This window comes from Lonchura striata, chromosome 5, assembly GCF_050655825.1.
Source record: "Lonchura striata isolate lonStrDom1 chromosome 5, ASM5065582v1, whole genome shotgun sequence".
NCBI classification, from domain to species: Eukaryota; Metazoa; Chordata; class Aves; order Passeriformes; family Estrildidae; genus Lonchura; species Lonchura striata.
The window spans coordinates 13,352,330-13,375,578 of NC_140707.1; the positions used below are offsets into that span (position 1 = coordinate 13,352,330).

Below are 23,249 nucleotides of genomic sequence, written 5' to 3' on the forward strand. Positions count from 1 at the left end.
AAACACATAAAAATGCCCTAAAAAAACCCTCAACTTCAAAGTGCCTTAAAACCCCCACAAAAACAAAAAAATATCCTCGGAACGCCCTTAAAATACAATAAACATACCCTACTTTAAAACACCCCTAAAAGCCCCCAAAGAACCTTTTAAAAAAAAAAAATCCCTACATATTCCTAAGAACTCTTAGAATAGCCCCAAAATCCATAAACCACATTGATGAGATCCTAAAATAATACCGCAGCGAGGGAGGCTGGAAGATGCGAAGCGGCGCTCCCGGCCCCGGGCGCAGCGCGGCTCCGGCAGGAAAGCGGCTCCTCCGGCAGGCAGAGGCGGACTGTTTTCTCCAGGGGAAAGCTTTCTCTCAATGACCATCAATGCACGTACGTGTTTTAACCGTGCACCCAGACGGATTAAGAAAAGCCGACACCCATAGCAGATTTCTGTTGGATCTGTGTCTGTGAGAAGTGGGCTGTGTGCTGGGAACGGAGAGATGCTTTTGGAGGGCGGCAAGAGCGGCAGGTGTGAGCTGTGAGGATGAGGAGGGCTCAGAGCAGCCCCAGGTGTGAGCTGTGAGGATGATGAGGAGGGGGCGGCTCCTCCGGCAGCTGATTTAGGGGGTTTTCCTCGCATCGCTTTTGCACGGAGCTGCTGGAGGAGAGGAGTTTATGGGGGGCTCCCGGGGCTGTCTCCTGGAAGGACGGTGGGCGCTTCGCACAGGGTCCGGGGGATCACCTGGAAACCCACCTGGATAAGTGGAGCCTTGCTCAGAGGAGGAGCCGAGGGACAAACCTTTATGCCGAGAAGCAGCAGCCGAGCAGGTGAGCCGGTGCGCCTTTTCAGCCGGGGCTTTTCTCCTTTCCCTTTGAAACTTCGTCATCCTGAGGTTGAATTGGAGGGGGCAGTCCTGTTGTCCCGCCTTTTAAGGGGTTTGGACTGAGGTAAGAAGCCCCCTTTTGCCATCGTTTGAGGCAAGCCGCTTCTTTTCTTCTCTTCTAGGGGACGCAGTTGAAGGGAAGCCTACATTTCCGTGCCCTCGTTGGGGTGAGGTGAGCGCCGGAGCGTGGCGTCAGTGTCGGGGCTTCAGAGGAAGGGAGCTGCAGCCGTGGCAGCGCTGGCAGGGCGGGGATCGGGCTGTGCCGCTGCATTCGGGGCGCTTCTTCTGCCCCCGGCCCGGCAGCGAAGGGTCCGGCGCGGAGCCCTGCCGGCAGTGCCGGGGCTGGCCGGGGCGGAAGGGGAGCTGGGCGCGGCTGGGCTGCCGTGGGCCCGCCGGAGCCGCGCCGGTGCGAGCCGTGCGGAGCCGAGCGGAGCTTTGGCCGGGCCGGCGGGCGGGGGAGGCGTCGCGGGGCGGGCCGGTGCCGCCGCTCCGGGCGCGGGGCTCGGGCGCCGCCGGGGCCCCCTGGGCGCGGTGCCGGCCCCGCCGGGGCGGGGGCAGCGGGCGGGGGTCTCCCGGCACAGCGCCGCCTCTGCCTGCCGGAGGAGCTGCTTTCCTGCCGGAGCCGCGCTGCGCCCGGGGCCGGGAGCGCGGCTTCGCATTTTCCAGCCTTCCTCGCTGCGGTATTATTTTAGGATCTCATCAATGTGGTTTATGGATTTTGGGGCTATTCTAAGAGTTCTTAGGAATATGTAGGGATTTTTTTTTTAAAGGTTCTTTGGGGGCTTTTAGGGGTGTTTTAAAGTAGGTTATTTTATTGTATTTTAAGGGCGTTCCGAGGCTATTTTTATGTTTTTTGTGGGGGTTTTAAGGCACTTTGAAGTTGAGGGTTTTTTTAGGGCATTTTTATGTGTTTTTATGGTCTTTTCATGGCATAGAGGCTGAGGGGCAGCTTGAGGGGCACTGTGGGGGCTTCAGGGTGACAGAGGCTGGGAGCTGAGGGGGGAACAGGGGAGGGGACAGTGGGTGACACAGAGAGATGCTGAGGGGGGCAGGGGCAGCTGGGGGCTGAGGGCCAGAGGAGAGGGATTAAGGGTGGCACACAGGAGCTGAGGGGCAGCTGAGAGGGGGCTTGAGGGGCAAGGGGGGGCTCGAGGGTGACAGCCAGAGCCTGAGGGCTGGGGGGCAGAGGGAGGGGTCAGGGGTGAAGGGAGAGGGTCTGAGGGCTGGACAGTCCAGTGGGGATCAGGGCTACAGGGTACAGCTTCGGAGGCAAGTTAGGGTACAGGTGCAGCACCCCTCACCCCCATGCTAACCTCACCCTAAGCAGCCTTTTCCCTTTTCACCCCCGACAACAGCAGCACAGCACAGCAAGCCTGACAGCGAGACCACACCGGAAGCCTCCCGCTGGGGCAGGGCAATGACCCTCGCACCAGGACAATGCCAGAACCCTCAGAGGACAACAGGACCTGCTGCAAAAAGGTAGGGATGACATCTGTGGGCTAGAGAGCAACAGGAAGGGGTTTGTAGGCTGAGCAGGCTTCCTTGAGTGTTTTTTTTTTGCAGGGCTATTAGGAATATTTAGGGGAATTTTGAAGGCTTTCTCTGGTGACTTTTAGAGAATTGTTATGCCTTCCTAATGGCTATTTTTGAATTCCTTGGTGCATTTTTAGGGTAAGGGTGAGGGTCTGACAGGATGCCCACTGAAAATGTTGAGTATTACTGGAGTGCTTTGGGAAGGTGCCAGTGGAGGGCCAGTGGGTGAGGTGCCATGATGCTGGTCTGAAGGTTGTGATTTCTGAGCAAAGCAAGGTGGTTGTGGTTAGGGTTATATGGTGGCAGATTTCTCGAGGCGAATTCCAGCACAGAAAAAATCAAGCCCCAACCTTATTACTGTCAGTTTGCAACATGTATTTGGAATGAAAAAAAAAAAAAAAGGCCTGAGTACTCGCGGGTGGGCGATTTGGACTGGGCAAAAGGAAACCTGGGACCAGGCAACCCAGGGAGATTGCAGGGCCCTGGGAATAAATGAGGGATATCTACATGGTGAAAGCAAATTCTGCAGCCCGGGTTCCTGGCGTCAGTTTGTAGGGCTCCCTTGGGGCTGTCAGGGAAGCACAAGTTTGTGGCGGAGCCAACTTTGCTGTGGGGTACATCGGCAAAAACGCCTCTCTCCGTCAAGGTCCCCACGGGCCGCCATCGTGTCGCGGACCCTCTGGACAAGTGCTGCCGCCTTGTGGGCACAGGGCGGTACTGCAGCCCCCCAGCCGGAGCCCGGCCAAAGCGGCGGGAGGGGCGAGGGGCGGAAGCGAGCGGCGAGCGGGGCGGTGTCTGTGAGTGAGGGGAGGGCTGGAGGCGGCTCCGCGGGCCGAGGGCGGCCGGGGCCGGTGCCGGCGGGCGGCGGAGGCGCAGTCGCAGCGCTCCCGGGCCGCGGCCGAGCGGCATCGGAGCAGGGCTGCGCCGCCTTTCCCGGCCCCGCGCCCCTCTCCAGACGCCGGGAGCGGCCGCGTGCCGGAAAATGCCGCCGGGGCGGCGGAGCGGGGCCCTGGCTCTGCCCGCCCCTCCTGCCGCCCTCCCTGGAATGGTTCGAGGCGTTATGGGTCTAGTGAGGTAGGAATAATTATCTCGTTGTTACTAATTAAAGGGGTTTTTTTTGTTTGGTTTTTTTTGTTTGGTTGGTTGGTTTTGTCTTCGGTTTTGTTTTGTTTTGGGTTTTTTTGGGGGGGAACTAGAAAGATACCTTGTGTTCCTGGAATGTTGCATTCTCTCTCTGTTGTTTTCCCAGTTAGTCTGGATCCTCTGCTTACATTTTTTCCTTCACTTATTAGATGTCGTGGATATGCTGGCTGTTCTGATGGAGGGCAGTGATGGCTTAGATCAAGAAATTGGGTTCTCTTTAAATGAAGATGTGATTATCCAAACCGTTCCCTGCAGTGCTGTTGTCCCTGCTGCATTAGCAGCCAGGAATATGCTGTTGCTTCAGTCTGAAAATGGAACAGGTACTGGGTTTTTTCTTATGTTTTGTGTCATTTCCAGCAGTGGAGTGAAAGTAGGAGAAGATTTTAACGAATTGCGTTCATCCATACAGATGTCTTTTGTGGACCCATTTGAGCCAGCTGACTAAATCTGGCATAAAAGATAGCACAGAGATTTTAACTGTTGAAAAACTCTGAGCAGGAAGTGTTCCCACAGTGCAAGAATCCTTTGAGTCCGGGTGCTTAAATACTGTAATTCATAAGTTGTCTAGAGGAGGAGTAGAAGAAAGTTATACTAAGCTACCATTTCAGGAAGATGAACTAAACCTCATTAGAAGTCTGTATGGACACTCATTCTGCATATTAAAGGAGCAGGAAGGAAGGCAATTGATGGTGCTTCAATTCTCCATCAGAGGCCTAAGACGAATGTATCTTAACAGATTTCTCTTCTTAATTCAGTTAGTGTATTTTAATTTCCCTGAATGACTCCAGGTAGACAAAGGCACAAGGGAATAGTGGGTTTTGGATTGCCCAGGATACTACAGGTGGAGGTCCTCAGGAGGTGGCACGTGCTTTTTGGCTGTTGCCACAAACCATGGAGCTTTGAGCCATCCCAGGTGCCAGCAGCACCCTGAGCAGTGCTTACCAGCACCTGGCACTGGTAAACGTTCCTGGCACAAAAGATTGTCTCTCTGTGGCCGAGCTGTGTCCGTGCAGGTAGCAGGGACAGCCACGCCATGGTCAGGGTTGCTGCTGCAGCACGTCCCATTCTGTCCTGGTAAGATTCGCTGAGTGCTAGTCACGAGAAGAGTGTCTAAAGTGATTTCTAAGAGAAAAGCTGCAAGGGGTCAAACACGATCTTTCCTGTGGTTTTTGTAGCCAGATCACCGTCGGTTCCCAGCACTGAACCAGGGCAGGGTGTGCCGTAGCTTGGCTCGTCCCTGAACGGGTGCCACCGTGCCTCTCCCTTCTTTACTGCCCAAAGCTTTGTGTCCGGGCACAAGGGGAGTAGAGAAGCTTCCTGCCAGGAGATTGAGAGGCAGCCCGTGTGCTCATTCTTCTGCTCCATGAGCCTTTCCTGGCAGAGACGGGGCTGCATGGCGCTCCCTGCATTTGCAGCACTGGTACTTGCTGATAGCGCAGCTTCTTCTCCCATCCTCTTGCTGGCTGCGAGGTCCTGTTACCTTCCCTCATGTTACCTTCTGGCTCTTTTCATCCCTAACTGAATTTAATTTTCCCTTGGGAGTGATCCCTGGGGTTCTGGTGCTTGCCCGTTTCTCTCTGCATGCTATAGAATTTTATTGTTCTGGGAAGACTTAAGTTTCCGCTTAAGCTAACAGGGTGATCAAAAAAATGTATATAAAATGTCTTAGCTTTGGCCTTCTCTGTAGCAGGTGCACTGAGAAGGGAAAGAATTGTGAAAGGTATGGAGCTGCCTTCTCTGGCATACCACCAAGCCCCCATCCCCAGGCTTCTACTCTCCTGCTCTCTGGTTTCCAGTGCAGAATCAGCTGCCCATGGGTGCAGCGTGGTGACAGTGCACTGGTGGCACAACTGCTCTGTGGTGTATTTCTTCCAGAAATAAAAAGGGCTAATTTCTTGTAATTTGCCAAAGAGAGGGGAATGATGGAATGAGTCTCTTGGAGGCATCTTTTCTCCCATGGTGAGTAGACACTGTTACTTGCCTTCTGTCAGTAATTTCACAGTCTTACCCTTCATTTTGTTGCAGATGCAGAAGAAACAGCTATGTAACAAGGTGCTATGTGACGCGTGCTGTGAAATTCATTAACTTGCCACTACCTGATTATTGCAAGCAATGAAAAGGTAAAGAGATAATCGTGTTAGTAGAGCAGGGCTCAGATCACGTTATTTGATTTAAACCATTATCTGTTGTGAATCTTCTGTTACCAGTGAGCTACACGGCAGTGGCAGCAAAACTTGTGTAGCACATGGGTGCGGTGATGTGCCAGATTGTGCCAGCTGTGTGGGCAGCTCTGCCCAGTGCCCCCAGTTACGGCTTTGGCATGATCCCCAAGTGGCTGGCCATGGCTGTGCTTTGGCTGAGAATGGCCATCCACCAAGAAGAGGGTGGAAGCTGTGGTGGGACAAGGCAGGTACCCAGAGAGGGAACGTGCTCTTGAGAGTGGATCCAGAGGCCTCTGGTTTGAAGTCATTAGGCAGAGCCTTGTGCTTTGATGCTTTTCTGATCCACAGGCAAAGCAAAAAGCAAGGGTACTTCCTCTGACAAGAGGAAGAGCCATCATTTAGCCTGGCTGAAATCTGTCAGAAAAGCGCTTTGCGAAATGCAGTTGTACTTGGAGTGGCTGTTGCATAAAACAGATGAAATTTTGTTTGAGGAAGAGCTAAGAACTGTCAGCTGCTTGTGCTACTGGACACCAGATATCCCTAAGCCTCCCTCATTGCTAGACAAGAGTCTTCTTGCTGCTTGAGCACTGCATAAACACAGTGAAGGCATGGTCTCTGCACTACGGATTGTGCAGCCTGATACATGAGAGTAGATGTATCTGGATGGACAAATGGGAACTGGCAAGAAACAAGGAGAGAAATATCACAAAAGTGATTTTATGACTGTTAAAATAACAATATATCGATGACCTGAGTGGTCAGAAGTCCCCTAGAGGGGCTTCCTTGTTGTCTTGTTGGTTGATTGTTGGGCTCCAAGAAAAAAATACTTCCCTCGTTCCTTCTGTACCACTCATGGGCCTTGTTCAGTTGAAGAGAAGAAAGCCTTGGAACAAGCAGTGAGATATTTCTCTCGTTTCTCCTCTGAACACATGAGAACAGATGTCCAGGCAGTATGAAGTTGATGCAGGTCTGCTAAAGCCCTTGTGTATAAAGGTGGAATTGGGTAATAGTTGCCTTAAAAGCTGTAGAACGTGGTTGTACATAGAGCCATGTTGATAATGTTTAAAAGAGAAGCACGGAGAAGACTTGCTCCCTGGACATGGCTATGTGATAGTATGTGGGTTAAAGTAAAGCACTAGCCGGCACTGAGGGGAAAAAAAGAAATTTGTTTCAGTAGTTCCATTGCATGCAGCTGTCTATGGTTGTTGTAAGAATTCTGAACACTGTGAATTTTGCCGGAGTGTGGAGTTGCCATGTCCTTGTCAGGTGATGGATGAGGCAAAGTCAGCCCTTCAGAGCCACTGCTGATGGCTAATGCTAATCCACAGATTGTTTCTGTTTGGGGAGTGAACTGGCTATAAACTCACATTTTGTATGCTAGTATTTCTTTGCTTTCTCTACACATTGGGTTGCTGATAAAAAGGGTATTGGCTCTAGATCAAAGCAGTTACTTTCGGAGTATTTTGAACTAGCAAAGACTTTTTTCTTGAAATGAAAATGTTCTGTAGGAATGCGTTGCTTTCAGCTGTGTAATTTGTAATTAATTTTGGGAAGTACCCAAAGTTTTCTAGGCTTTTGCAACAAGCCAAGTGGGCTGCCTCCAGCCCAGGCTTCCAGGGTCCTGGATTCCTAAACTCACGTGTTCTGGGACTCATGGCAGCTCAGCCTCCTCAAGAGTAGCTGCAAAGTGTCAAGACAGACAGGTGATCTGCTGCTCTCTGGCTCACAGGGATGGATACTGGTGATGAAAATGGTGTTGCTACCAGAAATAGTAAAACTTTAATGTCTGCTCAGTCTATTTGTGTGTATTTCAGAAAAGGAGAGAAAATTCTTGGAGTAGATTCAGTCACCTTGGAAGGCTGTGGCACCTTGGAGGATGCTCATTAGTGATTTCAAAGGGAAGTGTCCCTGGAAGCCAATGTCAGAAATCCTCACAAGTGGGTAACAGCAGTCAGGTTAATGTTTGTGGCTCTTCAAAAGCTTTACTTGGATGTCTCTTCAAAACAGTCTGGATGCACTGAAGGAGGGCTGTGCCTTCCTTTTTTCTTTTTGAGTAGCTGCCTGAAGATAAATATAAGATGGACTTTCTTAAAACATAAATGAGAAAACACCCAAGGCTGGGTGAAAGTCTTGAATGCTCAGACTTAAAAGTCATCAATTCCCCAGCAATGTTAGATGAGCCTAAAGTGTATAGGTCAGCAACAACTTCAGCAGGCAGCCTAAAAAACACAAGAAGATTTATTCTCTTGGATATTAAACATGGCATCTTATTCTTTGGCAGCTCATAGGTGATCTCTGCATGGGGCTGCACATGCCTTTCTCTGCGTGTGTGTATTTGCCTGCAAGTGTAATGTGACAGTCCTAAAGGATTTGTGGATGCAGATAAACTAAGTCCAGCTCAAATGTATTCCATAAACAGCTCTTGAGGTACACTCATCTTTGTGTTGTTTCATTTGTTCAGTTCTTGGAAAGCCACAGGAGCTTATTAGACTGCTCTGGCCTATGCCCAGGGGAGTCACTTAGGTGGGAATTGGACACCTCTAGCCGTAAACCTATAAAAGGAAGAAATGCATACCGTTATTTTTGTTGGGTCTTATTGAATGAACTGGCTGCTCATCTTCTGCAGAATCCTAAGCACTGTATTTAAAGCCTCCGAGTAAGTTCCTTACTTTGAATAATTTAATATCTTTCACTGGTCCTTCTGCTTTTTCTTTTGCAGTCCCATATAAAATGTTTTATGACAGTTTAAAGAAACATCAGTCATTGGATATCTGTAGGTCAGGCAAAGACTAGCCTGCTTTTAGTGTTTTAGTGTTTGGTTCTGTCTGGAAAGAAAATTCCCATTGCTGCCTATCCTTGTGCAGCCAAGGCGTTTGAAAAACTCACCAGCTGAACACAAACTATGGCTGGGTGTTTTGTCTTCCTTATCTTTTGTCTGTGCCTCATTGCCACCAGTGAACGGAAGGAGGAGACAGAGCAGCTTCTCACACTGACATAATTTGGCACTTGCTGGAGATGAAAGTGAGTAGAGCAAGATCTTTCTTTCTGAGGCAGTAACAGGGATCTGAAGTGCTGACTTCTGTCAATATGGCAATGGCAAGCTCCTCTGCCTCTCCCTCCAGTGACTGCTGTTGCTATAAGAAAAGCAAGAGGTACAGGCTTTACCAATATGCCAATGCTTTAGGATAAAATGAGGCGAGGAAAAAATAATGTGAGGCAAGGCTCTCGAGGGCTCATAACAGTATAGCCATGAACGATGCGGGTGCATCTGTCCAGCATGTGCAGAAAGGATACCAATACCTAGGGATGAACATGTAATGCATCAGGCACGGCTTCCCATGGTTGTAAACCGGTATAAAAACATTAACCTAACAGGGGTTTTTCTAACTTGGTGTATATAAGAGTGTGTGATGTACCAGTCCTGCTTTTCCCACCTCGTTCTGCCATGAGGTAATGCCTGTTTGCAAACACACCTAATACAGTCTGAGAGGGTTACTGCAAGTGAGTCCAGTCCAGTGTGAATTCTCAGCCCCCTCCACTGGGCTCAAAGAGCTCTCTCAGAGGGCAAACTGCATTCTTCAAGCTTGTTCCAGGCTGCAAAGGTGTGGCTTCTGTTTCTTCCCAGCCCAGGCACATTTTCTCATTTTGCCTTTGGACTGTGGTAGAGGAACCCCCATGGGGAAGGGGGCATGCAGACTTGCAGCAGATCAGGTTAGCTTAGTAAACACAGGCTTCATCAAAGCAAAATGTAGTCCCTTATTGAAGCAGTTTTGGTTCTGTTTTGAATCTATTTCCTAAAGGGTAAAAAATGGCAGAGTTGTTTGCTTGGGATGAAAGTAGCATGAGTCATCAGGGAAAACCAGGAGGAAGTACCCAAAGTTTTCTAGGCAAACAAAGCCTGGCAAACATGGACAAGTGGGCTAGAAGCAGGAGCAGGTACATTAAATTCTCAGTCTTTCCCTTGTTCCCATTTACTTGGATGCAGGGCATTTCATTAGCCAGTTGTCTCTCCACAATGCATCGGTTGATCTCGTAATCCCTCGCAGTGAGTTTATTCAGCACTTTTATGGGACTTGAATCTCTCAAGTGAAGTCCTCCAGAAATGCTGAGCCCCGTTGGAACTACTAGAACTTGTGCAAACAGTGTGCCCTGGCTGCAGGGATGGCCAGTGGTCTCCTGGGCGGCGTTAGACAAAGCATTGTCAGCAGGGCAGGGAGGTGGTCCTGCCCCTCTGCTCTGCGCTGCTGAGGCCACATCTGGAGTGCTGTGTGCAGCTCTGGGCTCCTCGGGACAGGAGAGACACGGACCTCCTTGAGAGAGTCTGACAGAGCACTGTGAAGGTGGTAAAGGGACAGGAGGAAAGACTGAGAGAGCTGAGGCTGTTCAGCATGGATAAGAGATGTCTCAGGGGCATCTAGTTACAAATACTTGAAGAGAGAATGTCAAAAAGATGGAGCCAAACTCTTCTCAGTGGTGCTGAGTGTCAGTGGGCACAAACTGAAGCAAATGGAGGTCCTCTGAACATCAGGAAGCATTGTCTTTGAGGGTGACTGAGCAGAAGGATTGAGAACTGCATTCACCCAACTGCTAAATAGGGAAGCTGCAACCACACAAGAAGAGCACTTTGCAAAAGTACCACAGAGATCCATCCTCTCCTCTGTTCAGAGGAATCAATAGCTGAGTTGGTTCTTTATTTCTGGAAGTTAGTTATTTTATCAGTTATTGGCAACCTTCACCTCGATTGTTAAACCATTTCTAGCACAGCTTGTTTATGCTTTAGGGCTACTGCAAAGTCCCATGCAGCAAGTTTTTACATCCCTGTTTGCTAGAAGCACCAGCATATCCTCCAAGAAAGCCTGCACTCAGCATGGCCTATTTCCTTTCTTTGCCTGTGCATTTCTCCTGCTATCGCTGTTAGCAAGAAAATGTTGGATTTAGTTAACTTTTAGGTCTGAAGCTGCATGGCTGATTCTCTGCATTGTGTTGTCCTTGGTGTCAAGTTAGCAAAAGCTGAGAAGAATCCATTGTCACATTAATACTTGGGTGAGTTTACTCATCAGTTTGTACTGTGTGCATGTGTAAATGGAGGCCAGATGTTGCTACCAAATGGAGTCTAATACTGCTGTATAAATGTGTGTAATACTGGGGCATTTGCCCTGCAGGACTGACATGCTGGAACAAGGCGGGCACTGGGGGTGAGAGAGCCCCGTGCTTCCTCCTCCTCGTGTGCGAGTTCCTGCAGTGCCGTAAGAGCCAGAGCTGTGAGCTTTTCCTTCGAGGGCTGGGCACGGCCACGGCAGATGGAGGCACGGGAGCAGGAGGCTTCAGGACAGGGCTCTGTGGTGCAGGGAGAGCAGCAGCTCCTGAGCAGCTCTGCGCTACAGGAAGGCTCCAGCTCCTGGCAGCACTTGCTGCTCCAAGGACCACTGTGGTCTCGTCCAGAGCATGTGCTGGGTGGGCTCAGACAAGCAAACAGTGCTGTAGAGAGCTGGTGACAACTCCTGAGGCCTCTTCTCCACTAAGTAAGCCATAATGTAACTTCACTGCCATAGGTTTGTCTGTGAGTGGTCTGTGATTTTGTCTTGAAGATCGGTGCAAATTGGATGATTGGCTGTAGAGTGTGTGCATCTGTCTCTTCTAAGGCAGATGGAGGACTGCAGATCTCCATCCAGAATGTGACCCACAGTGTAACCGGGAGCATATGCTGTGCCATTGGTGATGCATGTGGCATGGACTAGTGGCCCATTTGTCTGCAGCTTGTCCCCATATGATTTCTTGCATGCCCCGAGGCAGGGTTGGTCTGTGTTACTCAAGTTCCAGAAGGCTGCGATGCAGTGAGAGTGGCATAACAAGTAGTTCTGACCTGTAAGGGCACTGGTTCCCAAATGCCTCCCAAGCAAGGCTGCTGCTCTCTCTTTAGCTATGCCAAGCAGCACATCTTGCTGCATATGTGGTCACCAGGGTGTGCAGATTGCAGTGCACCAAAAGTCTCCACCACCAGTGCTGGCTGAATAATGTATTTTCACAACAGATATTATTCTGCATCTGCCTTGTGACTTTTAATTTCAATTTTCTCTGGGAGCGTTTGGGCAATGATTGTTATCCGGTATGTGCCAGATTATCACCATTGCCCGAGTGTTTCTTTTTGTCAGATCGAGTTTTCCTTTTCTCCAAGGAATTTGCGGCTTTTAAGCAGAAAATAGTTACATTTCTTAGCTGTTTGCCTGTGTGGTTAAAACAGGGCAATGCATGAGGCCAGGACCTCGCTTTGCTTTCAGAACTGATCCTGTCAATGCTTCCTGGCAGTGTTTCCTTTCGCACAGCACCAGGTCAGGACTGTTTCAGCATTTCGCTGGTAGTCAAGGGTGAGTCCAGCCATCCAGGTTGCCCCTGCTGTCCCCATATGGAGGATGCTCCAGCAGACTGAGGTCAGAGTGTGTTATGTGGCCGTGAGCTGAGCCATACACAGTCACTTCTTGTCTCTGGGCAGAGGACTTTGCTCCTCTGTTCCATTAAGTTACCAAGAGTGATCGTTGCTAAAATTACTCTGTTAAATAATCCAGAAGTTTGCCTTTTCTTCCTTTCTTTCCTGAGTTCAGAAGTTGGTAACCTAAGCACCCAGCCGTGCTGTGCATCCCTTAGTGCTGTGTGTGTTACTGGCAGGGCCTGGGGCTTGGGTCCGGAAGGTCTGGCTTGTTTGTTCCCCTGGGTCTGGAGGAATAGAGATTTTATTTATTTTATTATTTTTGATTTTTTTAATTTAAAAGCTATCCAGCAGTTTGTCAGTTGAAGCAGAAGACAATCCTTTGCACTGATACGTACTCATGTGCACATGCTGATCAGCTGAAGTGTTAAAGCTCAAGGTGAGTGCTCCAGCCTTTAATCAGTGACCAGTCATTGATTTAGCACATCCACAAGTTTCAGGAAGTAGTTCCTCCATTGCATCCAGCTTTTAGAGTACCTTTAGACACTAGAGATACTTCTCAATGTGTAATTGATGAGGTAAATGGTCTCTTAATAGCATGTGCTAAAGAGAGATGTGAAAAGCAGCTGAGCAATATTGCCACTTCTGGGGGTTACAGGTGGTGGGTACTATCAGTCAGAACTGGAAAACACAGAACTGTAACCTTTTATAAGTACTGAGCGAAACACTGAGTTACTGCTGGTCAATTAAAAGCAGTTTGGGTGCTTAATAGTTGTTTCTGATGATACTCATACACAGATGAGTGAGGAGCTACTTGAGGCAATGTGTGTGCAGCTGTCCAGCCAGAACTGAAGCAGCCTCTGGTGAAGGTGAATGCAGAGAGGCTTATGTGGCAGAGGAGCTCAGCAGATGACAGGGGGCTTGTCCATAGACTGAAAGAGGAGCCCGGGATGGGTGTGGGGTATTACAAAACAGCAGATGTCACAGGGATGGAGCAAAGGTTTAAAATGGAAGGAATCAGCCATGAGAGAGTGATGGCCAGATGGAAATCCAGCTAAGGCCCTGAAGTGGAATTATGTAAGGCAAACATCAATGAGAATCAGCTGGGGAGCAAGAACAGCCAGCAGCCAGGCTTGTTTCTGGTCTCTTGCCATAGATGAGACATGTTTTAGGGTGTGCATGATGACTAGAGGCTGTGATAGCTTTAGCTGTAGCTCTTTTGTCTCCAGCCATTGTGAATGAGTTCTGTGCTTAGTTCTCTGCTCTGGTGCATTGCAGGATTTTTAGGGTAAATATTTTTTCCATCAGTGTAACCCACCAATTGCCAACATCTCGAGGCGGCAGGATGGGGTGGTGAATATGCCATTCTTCTGCTGGTGGCTATCAGAAACGCTTAAGAGGAAAATTTCATCTTTGTTCTACATAGTGCTGTGCTAGCAAGTGCTTTCCAACAGGCTGTAATTCCCAGAGCAGTGGGGCAGGAGCTGCTCCATGATCCAGGAGCAGGCTCCCATGTAGTGGGTTGGATGCAAGGCACCCACCAAAGCCTCTCTTATCACTCGCCTCCACAGCTGGACAGAGGAGAGAAAATACAAAAAAGGGTTGAGATAAGGACCAGGAGAGATCGCTCGTCAAATACTGTCACAGGCAAAAGAGAGTCTTATTAGAGATACTAATTGAATTTATGGCTAAATAGTCAGAGCAGGATAATGAGAAACAACATAAAACCTTAAAAACATCATCTTCCCACACCCTCCTTCCCAGCTCTACCTCCTACCCCATCTGTGCAGGGACACAGGCAATGGGGGTGACAATCAGTTCATCAGGGAAAGCAGTCGCTCCCCTGCTGCTCCATGGGGTCTCTCCCATGGGAGACAGTTCTCCATGAACTTTTGCAGCATGAGTCCGTCTCACAGGCAGCAGATCCCTGTGAATTGCTGCAGTGTGAATCCATCCCACAGGCAACACTCCCCATCACACTGCTGCAGTCTGAATCCCTCCAGTGGGTGAAAGTCCCTTCAGGCTGCTGCAGCGTGGGCCACCCTACCACGGGTACAGCCTTTCAGGGACAAGCTGCTCCAGCAGGGGCTCCTCCTTCCACAGGCCTCCCACGGGGTCACAGCCTCCTCACAGGCATCCCCCTGCTCTGGCATGGGTCTCCTGCACAGGCTGCAGGTGGATCTTTGCATCCCCATGGATCTCCATGGGCTGCAGGGGCACAGCTGCCTCACCATGGTTGCAGAGCAATCCCAGCTCCTGTGCCTGGAACACCTTCTCCCCCTCCTTCTTCACTGACCTCGGTGTCTGCAGAGTTGTTCCTTTCAAGTACTCTCACTCCACTCTCCTCTGGCTGCAATTACAACTGTGCAAAAACTTATTTTTTTCTTTTTTCTGAAACACATGGTCACAGAGGCACCACCACCATTTCTCATGGGCTCAGCCTTGTCCTGAAGCACATCCATCTTTGGAGCTGCCAGGGACTGGCTCTGCCAGACATGGAGGAAGCTGCCAGCAGCTTCTTGCAGAAGCCGCCGCTCTGACCCCACCCTGCTACCAAAGCTTTGCCTTGCAAACCCAGTACAGTTGTATTTCATTGTTGGTCTGTCTGCACAGGCTATTAATGGTGGGGATCTGCCACCTCTTTGTTCCCCAGTACAAAGGTAAAAAGGACGTCTGCAGCTCCACGTCCAGTTTTTGGGGGTAAGGAGAGGAGTAAGCAGCAAAGGATGCACAAACCCAACTCCCATTCTGCCACGTGCCAGGTTTCCACAAGACAGGAACATAACGCACCCTACCTCTGCTCAGAAGAGTGTGGGGAGCCTAAAATTCTCTGTGCTAATTCAGTCAGACTGCCCAGTGATACGGCCAAACTGTCAGCAGCCTAAATAGCTTTTCATGGCTGTCATTGTGGTTGGGGAATTGCTTCATGTCTGGGTTTCTTGCCAGAGCCTGAGGAAAGGAAGTAGCCAAGACCAGGTGAGAAGCGGTGTAAGGTAGGTGATTAATTTCTGGATTCTTTTGCCACTCACAGAGCAGCTGCTAATGGGCTGGGCTTGGGGAGTCTGGTTTACAGGCACTTGGAAGTGCTGATACCATCTGGTGAAATGTTAGGTGTCTTTTTAAGAGAAAAAAATGAAAGTATTTCTGTTACAACCGTGAATAAAGAGCCTGGGCACAGCAGTGACTGCCTAGTAGCAGAGGGACAGAGGCTGCAGGCAGGTTTGTATCCTCCATGGAGCTGGAGCAATGGCAGGATTACTTTGCCTGCACGTTCACTGCTTTGAGGGAGGAACAGGGTAGGAGAAATTAATGTAATAGGAAACAGAAGCACAGACTTGAGACTGTGCTTATTTTGTTGCCGTGGTGAAATAAAGCAGGGACATTTGATGATTTTTTAAAATGTATTTATTTAAAGAAAAAATGTGGCAAATCTTATCAGAAGAGTTCAGGTTTCTAGCAGCTTTACAAGTCAGGTACCCTGTGCCTACATACAGTATCAATAATGGCTTTGCAGTATTTTTGGTTAAAATTTACGTTCATTAAAAATTCTTCAAAGCACTCCGTAATTGGTGAGCAGCATATGAAAGGTTAATGAACATTGAACATGTTTTACAGTTACCTTTGAGAAGGACCCTTTACATCCGTAAATGCCTGCCTGAGGTGGCCTCTGCTTTAGGACTTTAAAGCTTAAAGAAATCCTATATACAGAAGAAATTCTTCCCTGTTATGGTGGCAAGGCCCTAGCAGAGGTTGCCCAGAGAAGCTGAGGCAGCCCCACCCCTGGAATTGTCCAAGGCCAGGTTGGATGGGGTTTGGAACAACCTGCTCTAGTGGAAGGTGTCCCTGCAGGGGATGGGATGAGAAAAGCTTTGGGGTCCCTTCCAACCCAAACCATTCTCTGATTCTACGATTGTACATGTTGAAAAAGGAGGCTGTGGCCTTATGTGCTTAGGTACAAACCTCCCACCTATTCTTCTGAACATACCTGACTAGTCATTTATTCTTTCCTTTGTGCTTTCACAAGAAGCCCTTGTGCCCTTCAAAATCTCCGTAGGAGTTTGTGGTCAGTTTCCAGAATAAACAGGGATGGAAACCCGAGCAGTTTGGTGCATCCCTACTTGCTGCTGGAATGATTGTGGATTTGACTGACGGGGTTTTGTTCCTAAACACAAGAAAAGTTTTATTCCAGTGCCACACTCAAGCGTAGCAGTGGGGCCGTGTGCGTGGCTGATCCAGCAGATGGGGCAGCGTCTTCATAAAGTAAATATATAGTAGCAGTCCTTAAGGATGTGGCCCTTCTGGGAGTGCTTGCATGTTTATGTATCAAAACCATTTACAGAGAGGGAGGGCCCTTTTAATGCCGTTGAACTGCTATGGAAAAATTTTGGTTTCAAGACCATTTAATTAAGGTTAATGAAGTCTGGGACTTGGGCACTGTATCTCGTGCAGTAACGCACGTCTCTGTTCTTGATAGATGTCTTCCATTTGCAACAGTAGTTACATACTGGGGACTCAAATCCCCATTGTCCCCATGCCTTCAGAGTAGGGCAGGCTCTTGTCTTAATTTTACATTATAATCCTTTCCAAATGGAGACATAATGACATAATTCATTGTTGCATTTTGAAACAGTGTGGTCAGCGTGAGGATTTGATCGAGCAGTTCCACTCTTCCAAAAGTACTAAGGTGCTTGCAGATATTTGATATTGAGCTATTTTGGCTCTCAATTGCAAAATGAATAGGTCAGGCAAGGCCTTTGAAAGGAACTTAATAGATACATCTCACAGTCACAGAGAAGCAGGAAACTCTTCTGCTAAAATGAGACTGGGTTTATGAAAGGTCACAGTTAACCTTTTAAAGTAAGTTTTTGCAGGTCTGCAGAGCAAATACTGCATTTTTAATGGGTATGGGTAGAATCTCTGTTTTACTGATAATGCTCCAAGTTTTATTTCTTCTCCAAATTGTAACAGAGCTTCTTGTAAGCTAAGCAGCCAGCCTTAAGGCTTTTGCTTTATTGCTTCATTGCTTCATAGTGAACTACTGAAATAGCAAGACATTGAGCAGTAAGTACAAGAAGCAGCATAAGCTGCCAAAATAGCAGCAAAATACTTTATTACTGTTGTTATTATTATTACTATTGGTGACTTTTAAGTGCTGTCATCATTTTTTCAGAGACTGTTGTGACACAAATAGCCACCCAAGTTGGCTTAACTTAAAAGTTCATTTTGTTTGCCTCTATAAGCACCAATCACTTACAAATTTAGGGAAGGGTCTAAAAAGGACTTCATATAGATACCGGTGTAGGTGGGTGTACAGGTGTCTGTACATATTTAGCTATCTATTTATCTATCTTTACATACAGATATATGAAACATTTATAATAACTATACTTTCCTCCATTCCTAAGCTTCTCCCAGAAGTGCTTTTCTGCTGTATTTGGTGTTGCACATGTGACACAGGGGATGGGTTAGAAACCTCTGGTGGGGAGACAGGAGTTCAAATGCAGTCTTGGGCCTGGCATCTAAATCAAAACAAGCTTCTTCCAGGCTCCTAAAGCTTGCTCTGAGCCAACAGACACTTCTCTAGGCTACGTGGGCTGGGGTTCTCAGTAAATAAGTGACAGTGTCATTACATCATATGGAAAGTTTAGATTGGGAAAGCTGAAATTGTCCTCGCTAAACGTTGGCATGTCCTTGTATTTGGTAACGTAGAGGCCCAGAGGATGTTTGTCATTGAGTATCAGAGCAGGAAGGAATGCAGGGTGGGGTCAGGACAGGATCTGCACCCTGTTATGCTCCTGCCCTGACAGAAGCTCAGCAAGCTCCTGTTGCTCCGTCAGGCCCCTGCAGGAAAGCTTTGAACAATGGTCAATGCAGGAGAGATGTCACAGGTGATGGAGCATGTTTGTGCCAAGGCACAATGCAGAAGTGAGCCCTGGCTCCAGTGAATGCCACGTATTTTATGAGTTTTCAGTGTGTTTTCAAAAGTATCCCTTGGAATGCAGAACTGAGGACTAAAACTAATAGCAGGCTCTGTCAGTACTGAGTGGTTTACACTGTAATGGTAGAATTCAGTGGCCTCTTCACTTCAAAGGTGTCAACTGAAAGATGTTGCAATGAAAAAGAGGTGGAGATGAACAGTGCTTTGAGAGAGCAGAAATGAAGGTTGCGGGCAATACTGAAGAAGAAGCAGATGCAGGTGGTGAGGGAGTTGGGTTTTTGCGAGAAGAGAGTGTTTCTCAGGAGCAGAGAGCCAGCGGGCTCTCCGGGGACAGCAGTGCTGGGGATGAGGGGAGTCTGTGCCCTGCACAGCTCCCTGGCCCCGTGATGGAGAGTTGTCCCAGTGGCTGTAGCTTGGGGGCCGAGTCTCCATCCTCTCAGCTTACCATGGGAGCCTATCCCAGCCCAGCAGAGCTGCTGGAAATCTCCCTGTATTCGTGCAAGAGCAGCTGTCCATGCAGAATATAGCTCTGGCTTTGGGGGAGTTCATTAGAACATATAATTCAAAACCAAAGAAACTCTCCAGACCTGAAGGCCGATAGGAAATCAGACAGAGTCAGGGTGCCACCAGGTGTAAGGACACTTTCCCTCTGTGTCTCCCTTCTCCCTCTTGTTCTCTCCCCCATTCCTTTTCCATTTTCCTTCCTCCTTCTGTGTCGGCGAGCCGAGCTTTGCCGAAGAGGCGAATGGAGGCGAATGCGGCAGGAAATAGCCGAGCGTGGCCGAAAGTAGCCGAAGCTGGCCGAGGAGCCGAGTCCAGCCGAACGGAGCCGAGCTCTGCCGAGCGCAGCAGCCCGGCCGGGGCGGAGCCGGGGCGGAGCCGGGGCGCCGGGAGGATCCCCTCCTGTCCCTCTCTCTCCCGCTCCATGCTCCTGCCCGTGTTCAGTTACCTCTCTTTCCCTCGTTTCCGTGTCCCCCCCAAACCCGGCTCCTTCCTGTCCTGTCCCTGCCCCGCTGCTCCGTTCCATTCCCCCTCTCTCCCTCCTCTGTGCCCCGTCCCTCTTGCTGCCCTGCCGGCCTTTCCCTTCCCCGCCCGCTTTCCTCCGCAGCCCGACCTCCCTCCCCGCCCTTCCGCATGTCCCGCTCTCCCTCCTCTCTTCCCGTCGCCCCTTCGCATCTTTCCCCCGCAGCCGTGGAGCTCGGGGCGCCTGCCAAAATGAAGACCTGTCAAATCCTAGCTCTTGCCTTTTGTTTAACGTGTTCTTACTTCCTACTTATGTCATCACAGAAAGCAAGGAAAGAAGAAATGTGACTGGTTCCCACTATTGCTCCGTGCAGGCATTTTTAAAGGCTGCTGTACTTCTGTCCTCTTTTTCCCCTCCAAGCTTGACTTTTCCCCTCCTTTTTCGAGGTCTGCTGCTTTGGGTGTCCCAAGCAGGGCTGGGTTCTTCGGCAGGGGTCTTAGGACTCGCTACTGCTTCTGCTTTTTGCGAAGGTGTATCAAAGTGTGCCGGCAAAAGGACTGTTTTGTCCAGGGGAAAGCTTTCTCTCAATGACCATCAATGCACGTACGTGTTTTAATCGTGTACCCAGATGGATTAGGAAAAGCCGACACCCGTAGCAGATTTCTGTTGGATCTGTGTCTGTGAGAAGTGGGCTGTGTGCTGGAGACAGAGAGACGCTGTTGGAGAGTGGCAACAGCGGCAGGTGTGAGCTGTGAGGATGAGGAGGGCTCAGAGCAGCCCCAAGTGTGAGCTGTTAGCATGATGAGGAGGGGGCGGCTCCTCCGGCAGCTGATTTAGGGGGTTTTCCTCGCATCGCTTTTGCACGGAGCTGCTGGAGGAGAGGAGTTTATGGGGGGCTCCCGGGGCTGTCTCCTGGAAGGACGGTGGGTGCTTCGCACAGGGTCCGGGGGATCACCTGGAAACCCACCTGGATAAGTGGAGCCTTGCTCAGAGGAGGAGCCGAGGGACAAACCTTTATGCCGAGAAGCAGCAGCCGAGCAGGTGAGCCGGTGCGCCTTTGCAGCCGGGGCTTTTCTCCTTTCCCTTTGAAACTTCGTCATCCTGAGGTTGAATTGGAGGGGGCAGTCCTGTTGTCCCGCCTTTTAAGGGGTTTGGACTGAGGTAAGAAGCCCCCTTTTGCCATCGTTTGAGGCAAGCCGCTTCTTTTCTTCTCTTCTAGGGGACGCAGTTGAAGGGAAGCCTACATTTCCGTGCCCTCGTTGGGGTGAGGTGAGCGCCGGAGCGTGGCGTCAGTGTCGGGGCTTCAGAGGAAGGGAGCTGCAGCCGTGGCAGCGCTGGCAGGGCGGGGATCGGGCTGTGCCGCTGCATTCGGGGCGCTTCTTCTGCCCCCGGCCCGGCAGCGAAGGGTCCGGCGCGGAGCCCTGCCGGCAGTGCCGGGGCTGGCCGGGGCGGAAGGGGAGCTGGGCGCGGCTGGGCTGCCGCGGGCCCGCCGGAGCCGCGCCGGTGCGAGCCGTGCGGAGCCGAGCGGAGCTTTGGCCGGGCCGGCGGGCGGGGGAGGCGGCGCGGGCGGGGCCGGTGCCGGCCGGTGCCGCCGCTCCGGGCGCGGGGCTCGGGCGCCGCCGGGGCCCCCCGGGCGCGGTGCCGGCCCCGCCGGGCCGGGGGCAGCGGGCGGGGGTCTCCCGGCGCGGCGCCGCCTCTGCCTGCCGGAGGAGCCGCTTTCCTGCCGGAGCCGCGCTGCGCCCGGGGCCGGGAGCGCGGCTTCGCATCTTCCAGCCTCCCTCGCTGCGCTGGTTTTGAGGCGCTCCTGAGGAATGTTTTGGGTCGTTTTCTTTTGTTCGTAGTTGGTGTAGGAGAAGGGTCACGGTGTACTTGTTGGTTGTTACGGTTCTTGGTTCAGGTGCTGTGACAAGGGTTTTTTTGGATTGAGTTGGTTGTTGGATTTTTTTTTTTTTTTTGTGCGATATGTTGGATGTTTTGTTTGGATTATTCTCATGTTGTGAAAATATAATTGTAGTTATCTTCTTAAAGGATATGTTTTTTTAAGGTTTACACTGATTTTTATGGGTCGTAGCATGAAGTACAGGGTTGGTTTTTAATTAGGATGTGGTGGCTTTTATTAGCATGAGTATGTAGTGTTAGTTTTGGTGGGCTTGAGGTAGTGTGCTGTAGTGAATTAGTGAGGTTTTTTTTTTAATCTTGGTAATTGCATTTTTTAAATTTTCCTATAGTGATTTTATTTATTTGGTTTGTTTAATTGTTGTGGACGTTTTATTGTTACCGGTAATTTGGGACTTATTGTTTGTGGTTACATTTCTCTTTTGGTGATGTGTTTATTTCTAGGTGGTATTTGTATTTTGATGGTTTGAGGCATTATGGGTTTATTGAGTTAGGAATAATTTTTTTGTTGTTACTGTATTTATTTGGGTTTTTGTTTCAGTTTGATGTATTTGTTGGTTGCTTTTTATCAGTGTTTTTTTTAGGAACTTGTGTATTTATACAGTGGATTTTTTTAGGTAGTTATTTATTTGGGTGCTTCTCTTTTTATTGTCTAGTGGTTTAGGTTTTTGTTAATCTCCTTTATTAGTTTGGTTTTTAAAGCTAACTTAGCAGAATGCTGGTTACTCTTTGAGTTAGTGTAGAGGTATGGTTTTAATTTTTAGCAGCTTTCAGGGTCTGTTGTATGGTTTGAAGTTTAGTAAGTTGGTTGGGCTTCTTTTTCTAGTGGGTTTTGTGATTTGTTTTGTGGGTTTCTCTAGGGCTGTTTTTTATTTTTGTTTCATTTTTGTGATGTGTCTCACTGACAACTGTTAGTGAAAAGAGTGTGGTGTGGGGTTGTTTTTGCTGGTAGGTAGTTCTATGGTGGTGTATTTTTAGTTTCTGTTGTTTGTTTTTGGGTTTCTTTTGTTAAAGTTTTCATTTTGGGGTTAATTTGTAATTATTTTTAAGGTTTTAGGGCGATTGAGATTTTTTTTATATGGATGTCCTGTATGATAACAGTTAATTTATTTGCTTTATGTGGCATTGATGGAAGGGTAGAGGACATTTTTGTATAGAATGTGTATTTTAATCATAGTACTAAAATAATACCATGGTAAGAGGGGCTGTGTTTTATTGTTTGTTTCTGAGGTGGTTTGGCATTTTCTTATAAGTTGGGGGTTTTTTTTGTTGGCTCATGGAGCCATTCTGGCTGTTTTTGATTAAATTGGTGGGACTTTTATGCTTTTTGATTTTGCTTTCTTTTTTTTTTTTTTTCTTTTTTGTGGTATAATAGTCTTTTAGAAGAATTTGGATGATTTAAAAAATATTTTTGTTATACTTTTCATCTAATGTTGTTGGATTATTACAGATGTTTTGGAGCTTTATTTTTTTGAAGTTTCATTTGGATGAATTTATGCTGGATGGTAGGACTGTGTTTTTATTTTTGGGGCAGTTGGTTGTAGGTGTATTGTATGTTTTTCAAGTGAAGGTAAATCGAGGTTTGTATTTGGTTGTTAGAGGAATGGAGAAAAATGTTTTGGTGATGTTAACAGTGGTGTGTTTTTTTGGGGTTTTTGATTTATAGTAAGTCTGGTACAGTAGTGTTTAATGGTGGAGTTCTTTAAGGTATGATAGTTTATAGTTAATTCTTATTGGTTTTAGATTTGTGTGTAGGTTAGAGGAGGTTATTGAAGGGTAAGTGGGTGTTTTAGATGAGTTTTAGTGTTTCAGTTTATAGAGCATTTTTTGGATGGGAGTTACAGTATTTTGAGTTGTTTGGTGTCACTGGTGATGTATTGTTGAGGTGGTAAGAAGTATTTGTTGGGTTTTTTTAAAGAAGGTTTATTGTAGATAGTTTTAGATAGTTGTGGTGGGTTGCTTGATTGTTTTATGTTTTTTAGCCTTTTTGTAGTTATTTGAAATATGTTAGAGTTTTTTGCGTTTATTGAAATACTTGATTTTGAGGAAGTTCCTGTTTAGAATGTATGAATTTTTCTTGGCTTAAAATAAAAAATTTATATTCTAGTTATAGTGAGGATTATTTTTTTTTTCTTTTCTTACTGCTATATTTTGTGATATTTGTGTTAGGTTAGTAGTAGGGATAGCTTTACTTTTATATGTTGAAACGAGGGTCGTGCGTACTGCTGTTCATAAAGGTTTAATATTTTTATGGTTCTGATGTGTTAGGTTAATGAATTTATAACGTTTACAAGACTTTTTTTTGTTTTTATTTC

At 48.3% G+C, this 23,249-nt stretch overlaps 1 protein-coding gene across 25 annotated transcripts in view; it reads left to right on the forward strand.

The window, feature by feature from the left end:
• The window catches only part of LOC146767243 (uncharacterized), a 494,975-nt gene that overhangs the window by 465,998 nt on the left and 5,728 nt on the right, over window positions 1-23,249 (forward strand). For 2 of the 25 annotated variants that reach the window (XR_014955354.1, XR_014955355.1), the window contains exons 1-3: window positions 18,922-19,641; window positions 19,979-20,079; window positions 20,258-20,307. The exons of the other annotated variants lie outside the window; for them this stretch is intronic. The gene's annotated coding sequence lies outside the window, so the exon portion shown is untranslated. Of the gene's footprint in view, window positions 1-18,921; window positions 19,642-19,978; window positions 20,080-20,257; window positions 20,308-23,249 lie in introns of those variants that run through there. 25 annotated transcript variants of the gene reach the window in all.